Source organism: Mustela erminea, chromosome 10 (genome assembly GCF_009829155.1).
Source record: "Mustela erminea isolate mMusErm1 chromosome 10, mMusErm1.Pri, whole genome shotgun sequence".
In the NCBI taxonomy this organism is placed as follows: Eukaryota; Metazoa; Chordata; class Mammalia; order Carnivora; family Mustelidae; genus Mustela; species Mustela erminea.
In genome coordinates this window covers 95,711,662-95,727,084 of record NC_045623.1, presented here as the reverse complement: position 1 = coordinate 95,727,084, position 15,423 = coordinate 95,711,662, and positions in this window count along the sequence as shown.

The following is a 15,423-nucleotide window of genomic DNA, read 5'->3' as shown; positions in this document are numbered from 1 at the left end:
TTTATTAGTTCTGTGACCTTAGGTCACTGACCTCCAGAGCATGGGTGATTTCATCTATAAAATAGGAGAAGAAACAGATACCTCCCAAGTCTGTTGTGAGGATTATAAGAAATAATAGTGAGAAGTGTGATAACAAAACATATATAAAGGGTTTAGTACAACTATCAAAAATATTTATCTTGTATTTAAAAAAAAAAAAAAAACCTGGGAGGAAATCTGAAATGTCAGCAGTGGCTAAGTACATGACTAAAGGAGACAGAGCATATAAAGTGCTCAGCACATGATCATCACCCAATAAATATTACTTATCTTTTTCTATTAGTATTTCTTGGCAATGGGCTCATGGATAATGGATATTCTTCTCTTTATACTTTGTGGTTATCCCCCCCATTTTCTAAAATGAAAGCATAATTATGTTTGAGCCAAAAAAACTTTTGTGGGGTACCCCTACCATGTCCAGGGCACCATGTTAGTTCCTTGGCATAGATTTGGAAGACAAGAGGTCGTAGTGGGAAATCTAGAATGAGATGACCAAACGGTCTCTCTGCAGTCGCTGTTCTCCCTCTTGCTCTTTGTGTGGCAGGATCTGTAGACTAGTTACAATAAATGAGATAAGCAACATAGCCCTCAGGGGCTCACTCCTTTTCAACAGGTACCCTCTTTTTTCTCTACTATTTTCCCATCACAGAGTACAAGAAAAGGGTGCTAAAAATCACCTAGCAGTGCCCACCAATTTTACAGATGGAGCTCCAGCCTGTGGCTTCTCTCCTCTCCCACTTTCTGCTCCATCAGGGTTCTTGCTTCTTAAGAGACAGAATTAGATGGGATTAAGATAATCTAGACCAAATGTTAAAAAGTCTCCAAGTTCAAGGCCCCAAATACTAAGATTATCAGTTGAAATATATTCTGAGCTTACATTCTGGTGCCAGGGTGTGTACTGAGCCCTTTTCATAGACTTTCTTGCTGATGCGGAGATACCCAGAAAGGTGTTTGGAGAAAGACAGCTTCATGAAATAGTTTATTCTCAAGTATTAATGAATGCCAGCAGGCCCCATCCTCCAAACCCAGTGATTTTAAAAAGTTGCTCTGGTGCAGAAGTACCTTTAGTCATAGTACTTTTGGTGGAACATTGTAAAACTCATGTGTGTATGCCCCCCCAAAGAACAAGTTAATGCAACTCTGCTGTATGTTTAACTCTATTTAAAAAAAGAGAGAAAGAGAAAGACTGGATGAAGCAGGGATATCTTTGAGCTTCCTTTCTAATTTTAGGCTGCTTCTTGTTTATGCGTTTAGTCATTTTTGAGCATTCATTGGATAACAAACAGATACTATATTTATTAGGGACCTTTTATGGGTCAGACTCTCAGCAGACAGATGGTAGCAGGTTCCAAAAATCTGGGAATAGAAGTATTTATGGGGTAAAAAATTAAGATTGACAGAAATTCAGGACCCTTTCTGGGAATGTTTACATTTTGAAAGAGATTTTACTATTTTTTCAGCAAAGGAGGACAACTCTGATGGTGGAATTCCAGCCAGTGTGGTATGTCAAGGTAAGAGGAATATTTGGGGGCAGGGATTCCCTTCCAAAGCCACTCAGCTCATGAACCTGGGACAGCACTTTCTTTGGGGGTGACAAAGGTCTTCCCAGTGGGGGGGCCTCAGTGCCAAAATATATTCGAAGCTTTATTCTCAGATAAGATGGGGATAGGGATCCTTGGGAGCTCCTTTGATGGGGCTTGACCTTCATACAGCTCTGAAGAATGAGAAGAGAGTAACTGGAAGAACGTGACCTGGTGGCACTTGCCCCATTAGCGGCCAACTGGGGTGTGGAGCAGCTGTTTCCAGGTGTGTCCAGATTGTCATGTTGACAAACACGTCAGCCTGCACCCACCCTGCTGTTTTCAGGGAAACCCTCTTCTCTTCCTGGTGTCCTTTGCTCTGGCGTTCAGCTCCCTCAGCTGTGACTCTGGGTGAACCCAGACCCCAAGGAAGCCCCGTGTCCCTACTCTGTCTCTCAGTATCTAGAAACATGTCTGGAGGTGGGGAAAGAAAGGCAATGGAAGATCACTGATTTCAGAGGGTCAAACCAAAGGGCTGCTTCTTCCTAACTAGGTGGTCATAGCAAGTTGTCGTAAGGCCCTTCCCAGGTCTCCATTTCCTAATCTGAAAGTGAGAATAAGAACAGAATCTTCATTAGAGGGTTGTCCAAGGATTTAAAAAATGCATACAGGTGCCTTAGCACAATGGTGAATGTTTCCATTAATAGTAATTTGGATGATTATTAATTCAAGATCCTAGGGATCTTACGGATCTTGCATGCATCTGTCTCCCACTGCCCTGTCCCACAGTCTACTTTGCATATTTCTTGGTAGAGAAGTAGCTTTCTTTATGGGGTAAAGTCCCCCATGGTAGGAGGGAATTCAGAGGGGTGGAACAGACCAGGTGTTGGATTCTCATCTCTGTGGATGACTCATCCACTTTGGCTTGGAATTTGCCTTTGCAAAATGGAGACAATAAAACATTTTCCCCATTACTGCCTCACCCTTTTTTCAACTTATGAGGTTGGCGGGAGCACTGATTAGCCTGTGGACTCTTTTGGTCTCCCTTGGAGTATAGTATCTGATGGAGGTGATGAGGAATGGTTGTCGTTTATAGAACTGAAGATGTGTTTTCAAAAAAACCATTCCTGATACCTGGAACTGAAGACTTTGTTAGGCAGGTATAGGTGGAAATAGAATGAAACTCATTCTGGAGAAATCAATAGTCCTAGAATTGATATTTGTGCCTGAATCTATACAGTAGGATCTGTGATTCTCAGGTTCTTGAAAATAGGATAGTTTTGTTTAAAACTTTGTAGTTAGGAACACAGGCTCTAGACTTGGAGTCACGTTTGAATTCCAGCTCAATTCTTGTTAGCTGTGTGACTTTGGATGAATTTATTAATCTTTTTGGGCCTCAATTTCCTCATCTGTAAAATGGGAATAATGGTCATACCTAAGATTGTTTTGAAGATTAAATGAGTTTAAAAATCTAAAGCTCTTTGAACAGAGTGTCTTACAGACTGGGGGTTTAGTAAGTGTTAGTTTTATCTATCTATCATCTGTCTAACCTAACTATTATCTATCTATCTATCATCTGTCTATCAATAACATTATCTTCTGGATTGAGCAGTGCAGTGTAGAAGAAAGAATCTAGGATTTGAAACAAATCTTTTTCCAAGCCTGCCTATACTATTCAGAAAATTTGAGATCTCTGGGCACATTACTATTCTTAAGATTTTGTATTCAGTAATGGCTGAAAGCTGAAGATACTTAGATGAGCTGTATAAAATACAAAAACATCTTAATAGTATCAAAGACCTAGAAAGAGAGTGAAGGGTACTGGCTGAGATCTGAGAACAGATAGCATCCCGGAGAGGTGAGCCACACTTTCAGGGCCACTTTCACTCAAGAAGAATTGATGGTATCAGATAAACAGCTAAAATATTAAGCTGTCTTTTGGCAGCCTTCCAGAGCTAGGAGGACTAAAATGGGATTTTTTATCCCATCAAGAGTAGTGATCCTGGTAAACTATTTCCATTTTTAGCTGAGACTCAAAAGTGCTGTGTGGTAGGAGAAAATGTGAAGTGGAACTAAACCAGCTCTAGCTCAGACTATAGCTAGCTAGTCTTTGAGTCATTAGAATGGCCCAGAAAACCGCAATCTTTTGATTTTGTTTAAATTGTCCTGGATAGTTAGTACCCTCAGGTATATGATAGAAGCTAATGAGCTAATGGAAATCTTTTTTTTTTTTAAGAAATTAACATCATTCTAGGCCTCAAATTATTTTAACAAATATGTTTAAGAATACAATACGTAGCAAGTAATTAAAGATAACTAGGTACACTAAAAGACAAGACACCATGAGTGAGTGTCTACAGAAAAAAACAGACAACAGAGACAGACCCATACAGACTGCTATTGTAAGAATGATCTGAAACCAACAATCAAACAACAGCACTTACTGTGTTCAGGGAGATAGAACCTCAGCTGGAAAATTTGATTAGGAAACAGGAAGTGATAAAAAAGTGATGTAGCAGATTTTAGAAAGAACCAAGTAGAAATTCTAAAACTAAACAACATAAGAACCCAAACTAGGAATACAATGGATAGGTTTAACGTCAGATTAGACACAGCTAAAGATAGGAATAACAGCATATACTGTAAGACAGGTAAAGAAAATCTCCAAAAAAAAAAAAAAAAAAAAAAAAAAAGGATAGGTAATCAAAAGGGTATGAACTACACAAGAGGTAAGTGACATAGAATGTCCAATTTGGAATTAATAAGAGTCTCAGAGGGAAAACAGAATGGAATGGAGGTTGTATTAGAAGAAAATGATTGAAAAGTTTCCAGAGATGAGGGCATATCTCTCCACAGACACATGAAGCCCAGAAATTCCCAGACAGAATGAATAGAAAGAAATCAAACTCAAGCACATAATGGTGAAACTGCCCCAGTGGTTCCCTATTTCTGCAACATTCTTCCACAGTGCCCATTCTGGCTAAAATATCCACGAGTCACATCTAAGCTTACATATAGCCTAAATTAAAATGTTTCATGTCTCACCTCCTCTCCTCAATTCTGACTTAGGTGACCCTTCCTCTGTGCTCTGATAGCATCCCACACTATCAGATTTTTAAGCTTACCATACTAGAAGTTGCCTCTTTATCTGCTGTATCTCACACCAGACTGTGAACTCTATGAGAGCAAGGAATGTGTCTCAATTGCTTATTGTTGATTTCCAGCACCCCAACACGAGCCTGGCACACACAAAAGTACAAAAAATGTCAGAGAATGAAAGTTGCCTGTACTCTTTGAGCCTCAGTCTTCTCAGCTAGAAAATGGGTACAGTAATACCAATCTCATGCATTCTTATATGGTTGTTAGAATTAAATGAGATAAAACATGTACCAGACATCTATTGGCATAATAAGGCTATATATTTGGGATGCCTGGGTGGCACAGTCGTTTGGGTGCCTGACTCTTGGTTTCGACTCAGGTTACGATCTTAGAGTTGTGAGATTCAGCCCTGATTTGGGCTTCTTTGCTCAGCATGAAGTCTGCTTAATTTCTTTCTCCCTTTCCTCTGCCCCTCCTGCTTGTTCTCTTTCTCTTAAATAAATAAATAAATAAGTCATTTAAAAAATAACGCAATGTATTTGACCTTCCTGAGCCTCCGTTTTCTTATTTACTCAGTGGGAACAATAATATCGGTTAAGTCACTTGTATTATGTCTGAGATAAGCTTTCAATCTGTCAGAGCTGACAGTGAGCCAGCAGGAGTTCAATGAGCTAAAGGGAGACCAGGCTGATGTGTCACATTTCTATTGTGTGTCATTTCCTGTGCTGGGAGCTCTATATTCACCACTTCATTTTAAAGTGGATGAAAACACGAGGTATATAGTTTTTTCTGCCCGGTTAGTTGCCCGAGAGCTAAAAGCCTTGAAGGAACCCTATCACAGAACAATTGTCCTGGGAGAAGAGGAAGTAGAAAGGGAAAAGATGTTTTATATTCTGGGTGAAGCTCTTGATTTTCAAGTTTCACAACAAACTGAGCCCAAGGAGGAGAGAGATTACACTGCTGAGCAAGACTCTTTTCTTCTGTAACCCCAGCAATTAAAAAAGTATGTATTTTTTGACAATACAAATGTGTTATATCCTAGGAGCCTAATATCCCTCTTCTTATAGTTACTGATCGTCCCAGAAATAAACATCCAGTACAGTAAAAAAGAAAGAAAGGAAGAAAGAAAGAAAGAAAGAAAAGAAACACAAAAAAACCCTCCCAACATTTCTGGAAGGGGGAGAAGGAGCAGGGGGTCAAAATCTCATTAGGCTCATTCCGTATGATTGAAAGCCGTTATGTTCGGCCAGCGATCACTTTGAGTCGGCTGTGTGGGACACACTCATGCACTTCTCCCAACAGGGCACGGCTGCGTTAGCAAGCGCAGTGGTGTTGGATGGCATCACGAATAAACCATCCAGCTCCAGACTTTGCACACAATCAAAGCTTTTTTTCCCCTGACTTAGTCCCTTGCTCCTGGGTGATGCCTGCTTATCCTTCTTGAGGCCTGGAAGAGACATGCATCACTTTTGTTCATATCTCAGTGGCAAAAATTTGGTTTTGGTGGCATCTGGGTGCAGGAGGGGCTGAGAAATGCATCCCATGGTAGGGCAGCTGCCTGTTAGCAACAGCTTCTGCTCTTGGAGAAGACGCATGGATTTTCGGTGTCTCATCCCTTTTGTAAAAAGTCTTATTATTAATCATCATAATCCTCATCATCCTTATTTCTGGATGGGGACACAGATGCTCCCATGCTTAGGTAACCTCTCCCAGGTCTATAGCTTGGAAATGGTGGAGGCAGGATTTGAACCGAGGCAGTGTGCTTGGAAAATCCCACGTGTTTGCCACAACATTCTGCCAGCTCCCTGTGATGAAGGAGACCTAGAGCCCACTGACATCAGGGGCGCCTGGGTGGCTCAGTCAGTTAGGCATCTGCCTTCAGCTCAGGTTGTGATCTCAGGGTTCTGGGATCGAGCACCTTGTCCTCCGTCTCCTGCTGCCCCTCCCCACATTTGTGCATGTGCGTTCTCTCTCTCTTTCTCTCAGAGAAAGAAATAAAATCTTCGAAAAAAAGAAAAGGGTGATGTCAGACACGTCCCTGAAATTTTATTTTCAGGAACAGAGCTTTTGAAAAAAGCTAAGTAAGTACTTGAAAATGAATTCTTTCACAGTGATCCAAGGTCTGAGCTCAAATGCCACCTTCTCAGAGGGGACTTCCTTGCTCGCCTTGCCTTCCAGCCACCCTGATCCCCAAGGCTCTCTGTTTTGTATGACTTTACAGCCTCTGCCATTTCACCGTGCTGCTCTCACTGTTTGAGATCAGACATATGTTTGTTTCCTGTTGGACTGACAATCTCCCCAGCTAGCATATCAGCTCCTGGAAAGCAGTTTACTACTTTTCCCACAATAAATGCGATAATTGCTTTTTTTGTTTTTTAATTTTAGGTTAGGTATCAAATCAAATGGTGTGTGCATTTTTAAAGCGTAACTTAAAATGGCAGCCAGATAGGGGCTTGATTAACTAAACACAAAATTCAGAAATTAGATACTCATTTCTTTGAATAGATCTACTCCAAGGGGGTCAATTTGACCTCAATTTCCTTTCCTCTAACTATCCTTTCAGGATACTTCTGGGTCATGCTTCTGCAGCTGGAGATATTAGACGGAACACGTACAGGCTTGGGAACAGTCCATTTTATCCCAGAGATCTTTTCACGAGGTCTGGGTCTCTCCTGAACTTTGCAGATACATACACTTTTATTCCTTCCATCATCCTGAAGAAGGGAAATGGGCCCAGAATCCCAGACAGCTTCCTGGGATGTCAGAGCAGGACCTTTTCAAACGACAGACATGCTTCTTGAGGAGGTCTGAGAACCATGCCTCCCAGCTGCTAGGCAGGAGCGCCAGCTTTTGCAACAGCAGTCATGGTGAGATTCTGGGTTTTTATAACCGTGAGGAGTTTCATTCTTTCTCAACGACCATGGCCGGCTTCAATAGTCAGTGGTAGCTCCCTCTGACCCAGCTTGCTAATAAAAGTTTCTCCCGTTTATAGGATGTGCACCAAGCAGTAAACCAGGTAGTTCATACCCATCTCTTGCCAGGTGGTGTGTCTGTTTTGCAGATAAAGGGACAGAAATTAGACGAGGTTAGCTCTCTCGCACAGGGTCACACATTCATTCGGGAAGCAGAAGAGTCAGGATTCTAATTCAGCTCTGTCTGATGCCAGAGCCCCTCAGCTCTGGCCACTATGTCTAATTGTCCCTTTGGTTTATGGTTCTCTTTCTGTTTTATAGTTCAGTTTACAGCCAAACTTTAAATGCATCAGAGTCAGGAAGATTTTAACAATCAAAGGAATTGCGTGTGTGTGTGTGTGTGTGTGTGTGTGTGCGTTTGGTTGCCTGCATTCTAAGGCCCCGGCAGTGCCATTTTCTACCACCCATAGATTAGAACTGTCTGAAAAACTTGGAGATGAAGAGAACCAGAGAGTCCAGAGACCACGCCATCGTCTTTATCTGAAAATGTGGGCTTTTGGTTGTGATGGCAAAAGGAACCTAGTCCTCTTTCAGGAGTGTGCTCAGGACCTTCTAGAAGCTTTTCCTGATGCCACTGCTCCTCCCCTGAAGTTCTGGACAAAACTAGCTAGCACCCCGTGTCTGGCACCAGGGAGATGACCTCTGAATGAAGTGTTCCATTCAGCCTTGACGTCTGCCTGTCCAGATGCGAGAGCTGTCTTGTCATCACGATGCTGTGTCTTGGGTCCCCAACAAAGGAGTCTGAGTCTTCTAGCACAGGGATTCTTACTCTTTTACTTCCTGCATTTATCCATTTATTCAAAGCCCATTTGTGGGGCCTCTCCAGCCACATATAATAGAGAGAGTCTCAGCCTAGAGAGGCCCCCAGCCTAGTGGAGAGAGGCAGATAGTGAATCTGTATATTTAATAGCGAAAAATTGAAAATGTATGAGCAAAACTGTATGTATCAATAGGGATACATTTCCAAAAATATTATGTTTAATCAGGTATACAAGTCACGGGATGATATATCCACGTTGGTATCATTTACATAAAGTTAAAAATGCTAAGCAATCCTGCGTACTGTGTGATGTAAACCTAGGTCTCATGAACCCCAGGTTTATGAGAATGGCTACCTCAAGGAGATAGGGAGGGGCGACTGCTGGGGAGGGACATCTATGGGTCTTTAGTTGTATGTGTGACATTTCATTTCTCATGGAAGCAGTATTAGGCATGCTAACATACACATACATGTTTGTTATCATTAATATTTCTTATTTTTAAGATTTTATTTATTTGAGGGGGAGAGAGACAGAGAGAAAGAGAGGGCGTGAATACATGAGCAGGGGGAGGGAGAAGCAGGCTCTGCTGAGCAGGGAGCTCAATGTGGGACTCGATCCCAGGACCCTGGGATCATGAGCTGAGCCAAAGGCAGATGCTTAAGTGACTGAGCCACCCAGGCACCCCTATCATTAATAACTCATTTTAAAAGGCAAGTTTTATTTATTATTTATTTTTTATTAACATATAATGTATTATTTGCTTCAGGGGTACAGGTCTGTGAGTCATCAGTCTTACACAATTCACAGCACTCACCATAGCACATACCCTCCCCAATGTCCATCACCCAGCCACCCTATTTCTCCCAACCCCCCCTGCACTCCGGCAACCCTCAGTTTGTTTCCCAAGATTAAGAGTCTCTTATGGTTTGTCTCCCTCCTGATCCCATCTTGTTTCATTTTTTCCCTCCCCATCCTCCACGAACCCCCGCCTGGCCTCTAAGATTCCTCATACCAGAGAGATTATATGATAATTGTCTTTCCCTCATTGACTCATTTTGCTTAGCATAATACTCTCTAGCTCCATCCATGTCATTGCAAATGGCAAGATTTCGTGTTTTTTGATGGCTGCATAGTATTCCATCGTGTGTGTGTGTGTGTGTGTGTGTGTATACACACCATCGTGTATATATATACATCGTGTGTATATATATATGTATATATATATACACCATATATATATACATATTCATTCCATCGTATATATATATAAAGAAGATACACATCTTCTTTATCTATTCATCTGTTGATGGACATGTAGGTTCTTTCCATAGTTTGGCTATTGCTGCTATAAACATTTGGGTGCACATGCCCCTTGTATCTTTTTTTTTTTTTTTTTTTTGCAAAGATTTTATTTATTTATTTGACAGACAGAGATCACAAGTAGGCAGAGAGGCAGGCAGAGAGAGAGAGAGGAGGAAGCAGGCTCCCTGCTGAGCAGAGAGCCCAATGCGGGACTCGATCCCAGGACCCTGAGATCATGACCTGAACCGAAAGCAGAGGCTTAACCCTCTGAGCCATCCAGGCGCCCTGCCCCTTGTATCTTTAGGGTAAATACTCAGTAGTGCGATTGCTGGGTCATAGGGTAGCTCTCTTTTCAACTTTTTAAGGAACCTCCATACTGTTTTCCAGAGTGGTTGCACCAGCTTGCATCCCCACCAACAATGTAGGAGGGTTTCCCTTTCTCCGCATCCTCGCCAGCATCTGTTGTTTCCTAACTTGTTAATTTTAGACATTCTGACTGGTGTGAGGTGGTATCTCATTGTGATTTTGACTTATATTTTCCTGATGCCGAGTGATGGGGAGTACTTTTTCATGTGTCTGTTGGCCATCTGGATGTCTTCTTTGCAGAAATGTCTGTTCATGTCCTCTGCACATTTCTTGATTGGATTATTTGTTCTTTGTTCTTTGGGTGTTGAGTTTGATAAGTTTTTTTTATAGATTTTGGATACTAGCCCTTTATCTGATATGTCATTTGCAAATATCTTCTCTCATTCTGCCAGTTGTCTTTGGTTTTGTTGACTGTTTCAAAAGGCAGGCTTTAAAGATACATTCACATATGTGTATATAATCTCATCTTGAATTTTTATTTAAAAGTGCCTTATGTTTGTCAGACAGAAAGGGTGGGAGGAAATATTAGGTTAAACCACATGAAAATTGTCACTTCTGTAGGTTAGAAATGCCCAGCTATCAGCAATCTCATACGTTCAAGCTGTTAAGCACATACATAACTACAATCACTACCTCTGATAGTGGGATTATGGATGATTTTTTTCCCTCTGCTATTCTTTAATGTCAACATATTCTCCCACGAACATGCTGTATTTTTCATATCTGAAACATTGCCACGCGTACTGTTTGAGAGACGGGAGAGAAAGCTTTCTGCTGCCCCCTTGTGTGCCCTCTGGCACAGGGCTCCTTGTCCCTTCACCGGCCCGGCTGCTGTGGCCACAGGAGACAGTCCTTATGCAGATGCTGATGGCGTAGGTAAGTTACGCAGGGTAACTTTAACAACAGACTCCGTGGGCAGTTAGGATCTCTAGCACAGAGACACTAGACAAAGAAATTGTCATAGAGCTGTAAAGAAATCTGCCTGTCAAGGACCAGCGAAGTCATCGAATGAGTATGAGCATCTAAAATCTAGCCCAGGGGGGCGCCTGGGTGGCTCAGTGGGTTGGGTCGCTGCCTTCGGCTCGGGTCATGATCTCAGGGTCCTGGGATCGAGTCCCATGTCGGGCTCTCTGCTCAGCGGGGAGCCTGCTTCCCTCTCTCTCTCTCTGGCTGCCTCTCCATCTACTTGTGATTTCTCTCTGTCAAATTAATAAATAAAATCTTAAAAAAAAAATAAAATAAAATCTAGCCCAGGGACAGAGATCCCCCTCATTCCCATACCCCATGACCTTCTCCCCCCATCAAGGGCCATGGATAAAATGGAGAGTCAAGCAAGGGCCACACAAAACCGAAAACTGATGTTTTTCATTCCCCATGAGAGCCGTGAATGTTTTATTTAGTTGCCAGAAAAAAGAATGCTGGATAATATTAACTACCTCTTTTACATAGATAAATAATTTAGTATATATATTTCAGTATATTGTAGTATATAGCATAGGGTCATTTAAGGGAAAGCGCAGAGATTGGGCAGTGAGGAGGTAGGACAAAAGAGAGGTAAGGGAGACAGAGAGAAGGAAACCAGTATTTACGGACTTAGGTCACTACCCTGTCAGGGTCGTGATCTTTTTTTTTTTTTTTTTTTTTTTATTTTTATTTTTAATTTTTATTTTTTTAAAGATTTTATTTATTTATTTGACAGAGAGATCACAAGTCGGCGGAGAGTCAGGCAGAGAGAGAGAGAGAAGCAGGCTCCCGCTGAGCAAAGAGCCCGATGCGGGGCTCGATCCCAGAACACTGAGATCATGACCTGAGCCGAAGGCAGCGGCTTAATCCACTGAGCCACCCAGGCGCCCCAGGGTCGTGATCTTGATGTCTCAGAACAACTCCGAGAGGAAGCCGTGGCTGCCCACTTTTTCCAGGTGAGAAAACTGGAGCTTGGAAAGATAACACGGCTGTTCGCATGGGTTTCAGCAGCAGAAATGGAATTTGGGTTTATTTCAATCCGACCACTCCCAAACTCTTTCCCTTTTGGTCTACCATATGCTAAGTGGGTGAGGCAAAGGGGTGCTGGAAGTCCTGAGAAAGAGGATAAGGTCCGGGAGGGGGAGCAGGACGGACAGAAGGAGGCACCGGAACGACCAACACTGAAAGCAGGAGCCACAAATGGAAAAACAGACAAAGGAGTGACAAATCTCTCCCCCCAGACCCCCCCCCCCACGCCCTGTTTGTGTGCGCGCACACACACACACACACACACACACACACACAACAACAACAACATAAAATAAAAGATGCAGAAACGAAGAATGGCGGAGAGAAAAGAAATTTGAAGAATAGATTTTGTTAGTCCAGTAAAAATAATGTAATGTAATTATATGCATCATACACAATTACACTGCCTTTATTTAAAAAAGAAAACTTATAAAGATAAGGTCTCTTTCACTCTTCCCTCCGCCCTTACTCTTATCAGGTTGGCATTTATCTTTCCAGACCATTTTTTTCCATATGTTTCTGTCCGTATATAGACCTGCAGAAAACATAACTCTTCTGTTTTGTTTTATGTTATTTTCGTATTGTAGGTAAAGTCTACTTGGAATGCGTTGTTCTGCCTTGTGGTTTTTCATTCAACCACAGGTCCAGGAGAGCTGTGTATGTGAATTCTAGACCACCCTCATTTCCCTCCCCCTCATCCTTTTGAACTGTTGCAAAGCATTTAATAAATGGCTGCTTTGTAATTTAAGAAGCCATTTTCCTATGGATGGATATTTACATTGTTTCTAATTATAGGCTTTTACATACCATTGGCCTTAAAGCCATGTGGGTATAACTCCTGGTCCACGGCCCAAGACTTGTTTTAGAATGGGTAATGAGATGTGGCCTCTCTGGGTCATCAGACATTTAAAATGCTACCAGGGACTGCCCCATTGTCCTTCAAAGGGTCCAGACTATTTTACCTCCAAAATGCAGTACATGAGAGTTCACATACCCTCTATGGTGGGTTCTGACAAGTCCTAGAGTTGCATTTCTTCACTAAAATTCTGCCAATCACACTTAAAAAAAAACTAATTTGCAAGTAGTTCCCGCCCCCCATCCATGGTTTGCTTTCCACAATTTCAGTTACCTGTGATCAACCCCAGTCCAGAAGCAGATGATCTCCCTGGTGATGTTAATGGATTGTCAGAAGTTCAATAGTAGCCTTAGGCTACATCATATGTCTGGTCATTCACCTTCACCTCACCATGTCTCATCACACAGGCATCTTATCATCACATCATCACAAGAAAGGTGAATACAAGATATTTTGATAAAGAGAGAGAAGCCACATTCACATAAATTTAAAAAAAAGATTTTATTTATTTGTGAGAGAGAGAGAGCACAAGAGCAGCAGAGGGAGAAGGAGAAGCAGACTCCCAGCTGAGTAGGGGGCCCGATGAGGGGCTCGATCCCAGGACCCTGAGATCATGACCTGAGCCGAAGGTAGGCGCTTAACTGACTGAGCCACCCAGGTGCCCCTCTAGAACTTTTATTACAGTATTTTGTTGTGCATTGTTCTATGGCATTAAACATTATTATTGCTAATCTCCTTCTGTGCCTAATTAATAAATTAAACTTTACCATACGTTTGTGTGTATAGGGACAAACACAGTATATACACAGCGCTCGGTACTTTCTGCGGTTTTAGGCACTTGCTGGGGGGTGGGTGTCTTAGAATGTGTCCCCTGCACATAAGGGGCGACTCCTGTACTACATGCCACCAAGTGAGGTTTCATGAGTCTTTGAATGAACTCTGATGAAGCTTGTAGAGCATTCATTCAGCACACAAGTACTCCTTCCTTTTGGCCTTTCGATAGAACGTATAAGCATTATTCCTTCCCACTCAAAGGGAGATGTCATCTAACACAGCTCTTTGCTGAGGGACAAGCAACTAGCTCCTTCAACAGCCTAGGCATTGGGCACCTGGGTGGCTTAGTGGGTTAAGCCTCTGCCTTCTGCTAAGGCCATGATCCCAGGGTCCTGGGGTTGAACCCCAGGTTGGGCTCTCTGCTCAACAGGGAGCCTGCTTCCTCCTCTCTCTTTCTGCCTACTTGTGATCTCTCTCTGTCAAGTAAGTAAATAAAATCTTTAAAAGAGATAAAAAGATATTCTAGGCATGGGCCAAAAGGCCGTGGGCCTCTGGAAGAAAAGAATTTTATGAGAAGGACAAGTGTTTGCATTTCTGTCACTATTTGCTCATGTTCTGGCTTTCCATATGCTTTGTGAAGACAGGCCTTCCTCTTCTGGTTTCTGAAGTTTGCAATGCCAGACTTTGCCTTACCCCCATGAGCTTTCCACCACAGAGAAACGTTTCAAGCAACTCTGTTAAGCTAGCGAGCCTGGGGCTTTATGTTTCTATTAATGTCTACAACTCCCCCTCCCGTTTCTACAACAGCATGGCTATTTGACAGAATAGTAAACTGAGGTTCAGAAGCTAAATCCCTCACCTAAGGTGAACCCAGGATGGAGATCTACGTCTATCAGGCTCTAAACCGTTATGATCTGCTTTAACACAGAAAAACTTTAAGATTATTTATTTATTTATTTGACAGACAGAGATCACAAGCAAACAAAGAGGCAGGCTGGGTTGGGGAGGGGGAGCGGGCTCCCTGCTGAGCAGAGAGCCTGATGCGGGGCTCCATCCCAGGACCCTGGGATCATGACCTGAGCCGAAGGCAGAGCTTTTAACCCACTGAGCCACCCAGGCACCCCAACAGAAAAACTTAAATAGAAAATCAGACAACAGTGATATGTGATAACAGAGGTGGTAGAAAGACCGTATTAACAATGAATGTGGGGCAAAGAGAGCTAATAATGAAATAATTTATGTGTTATATAGAGTTTTGTGCAGTCTGTGAAAAGTTATGTGTGTAGTATAATACAGTGGTTAAGAGTATAATATAGTCCTGGGACACCCAGCTGGCCAAGTCAGTAGAGTGTGGGACTCTTGATGTCGGGGTTGTGAGTTCAAGCCCCATGGTAGGTGTGAGGCTTACTTAAAAAAAAAAAAAAAAAAAAAAAGAAAGGCATATCGTCTGGAGTGAAATGGTCTGGCTTTGTGACTTTGGGCAAGTTACTTAACCTCTCTGTGCCTCAGACAGTACCTATTTCATTGAGTTGTTGAAATGACTAAATAAGACAGTATTTGTAAAGCAATGAGAGCAGTGCCAGGCACACGGTAACCCCACAGAAGTCTGTCATTACTGTCCTTACTGTTGTATTTGGTCTTTGTTGTTATTACTGCTATTTTACAGATGAGCAAACGGAACTTGGGAGGTGGAGTAACCAACCCAAGCTTGTGGCATCTGCTGGTGATAGACCCAGCCCTGA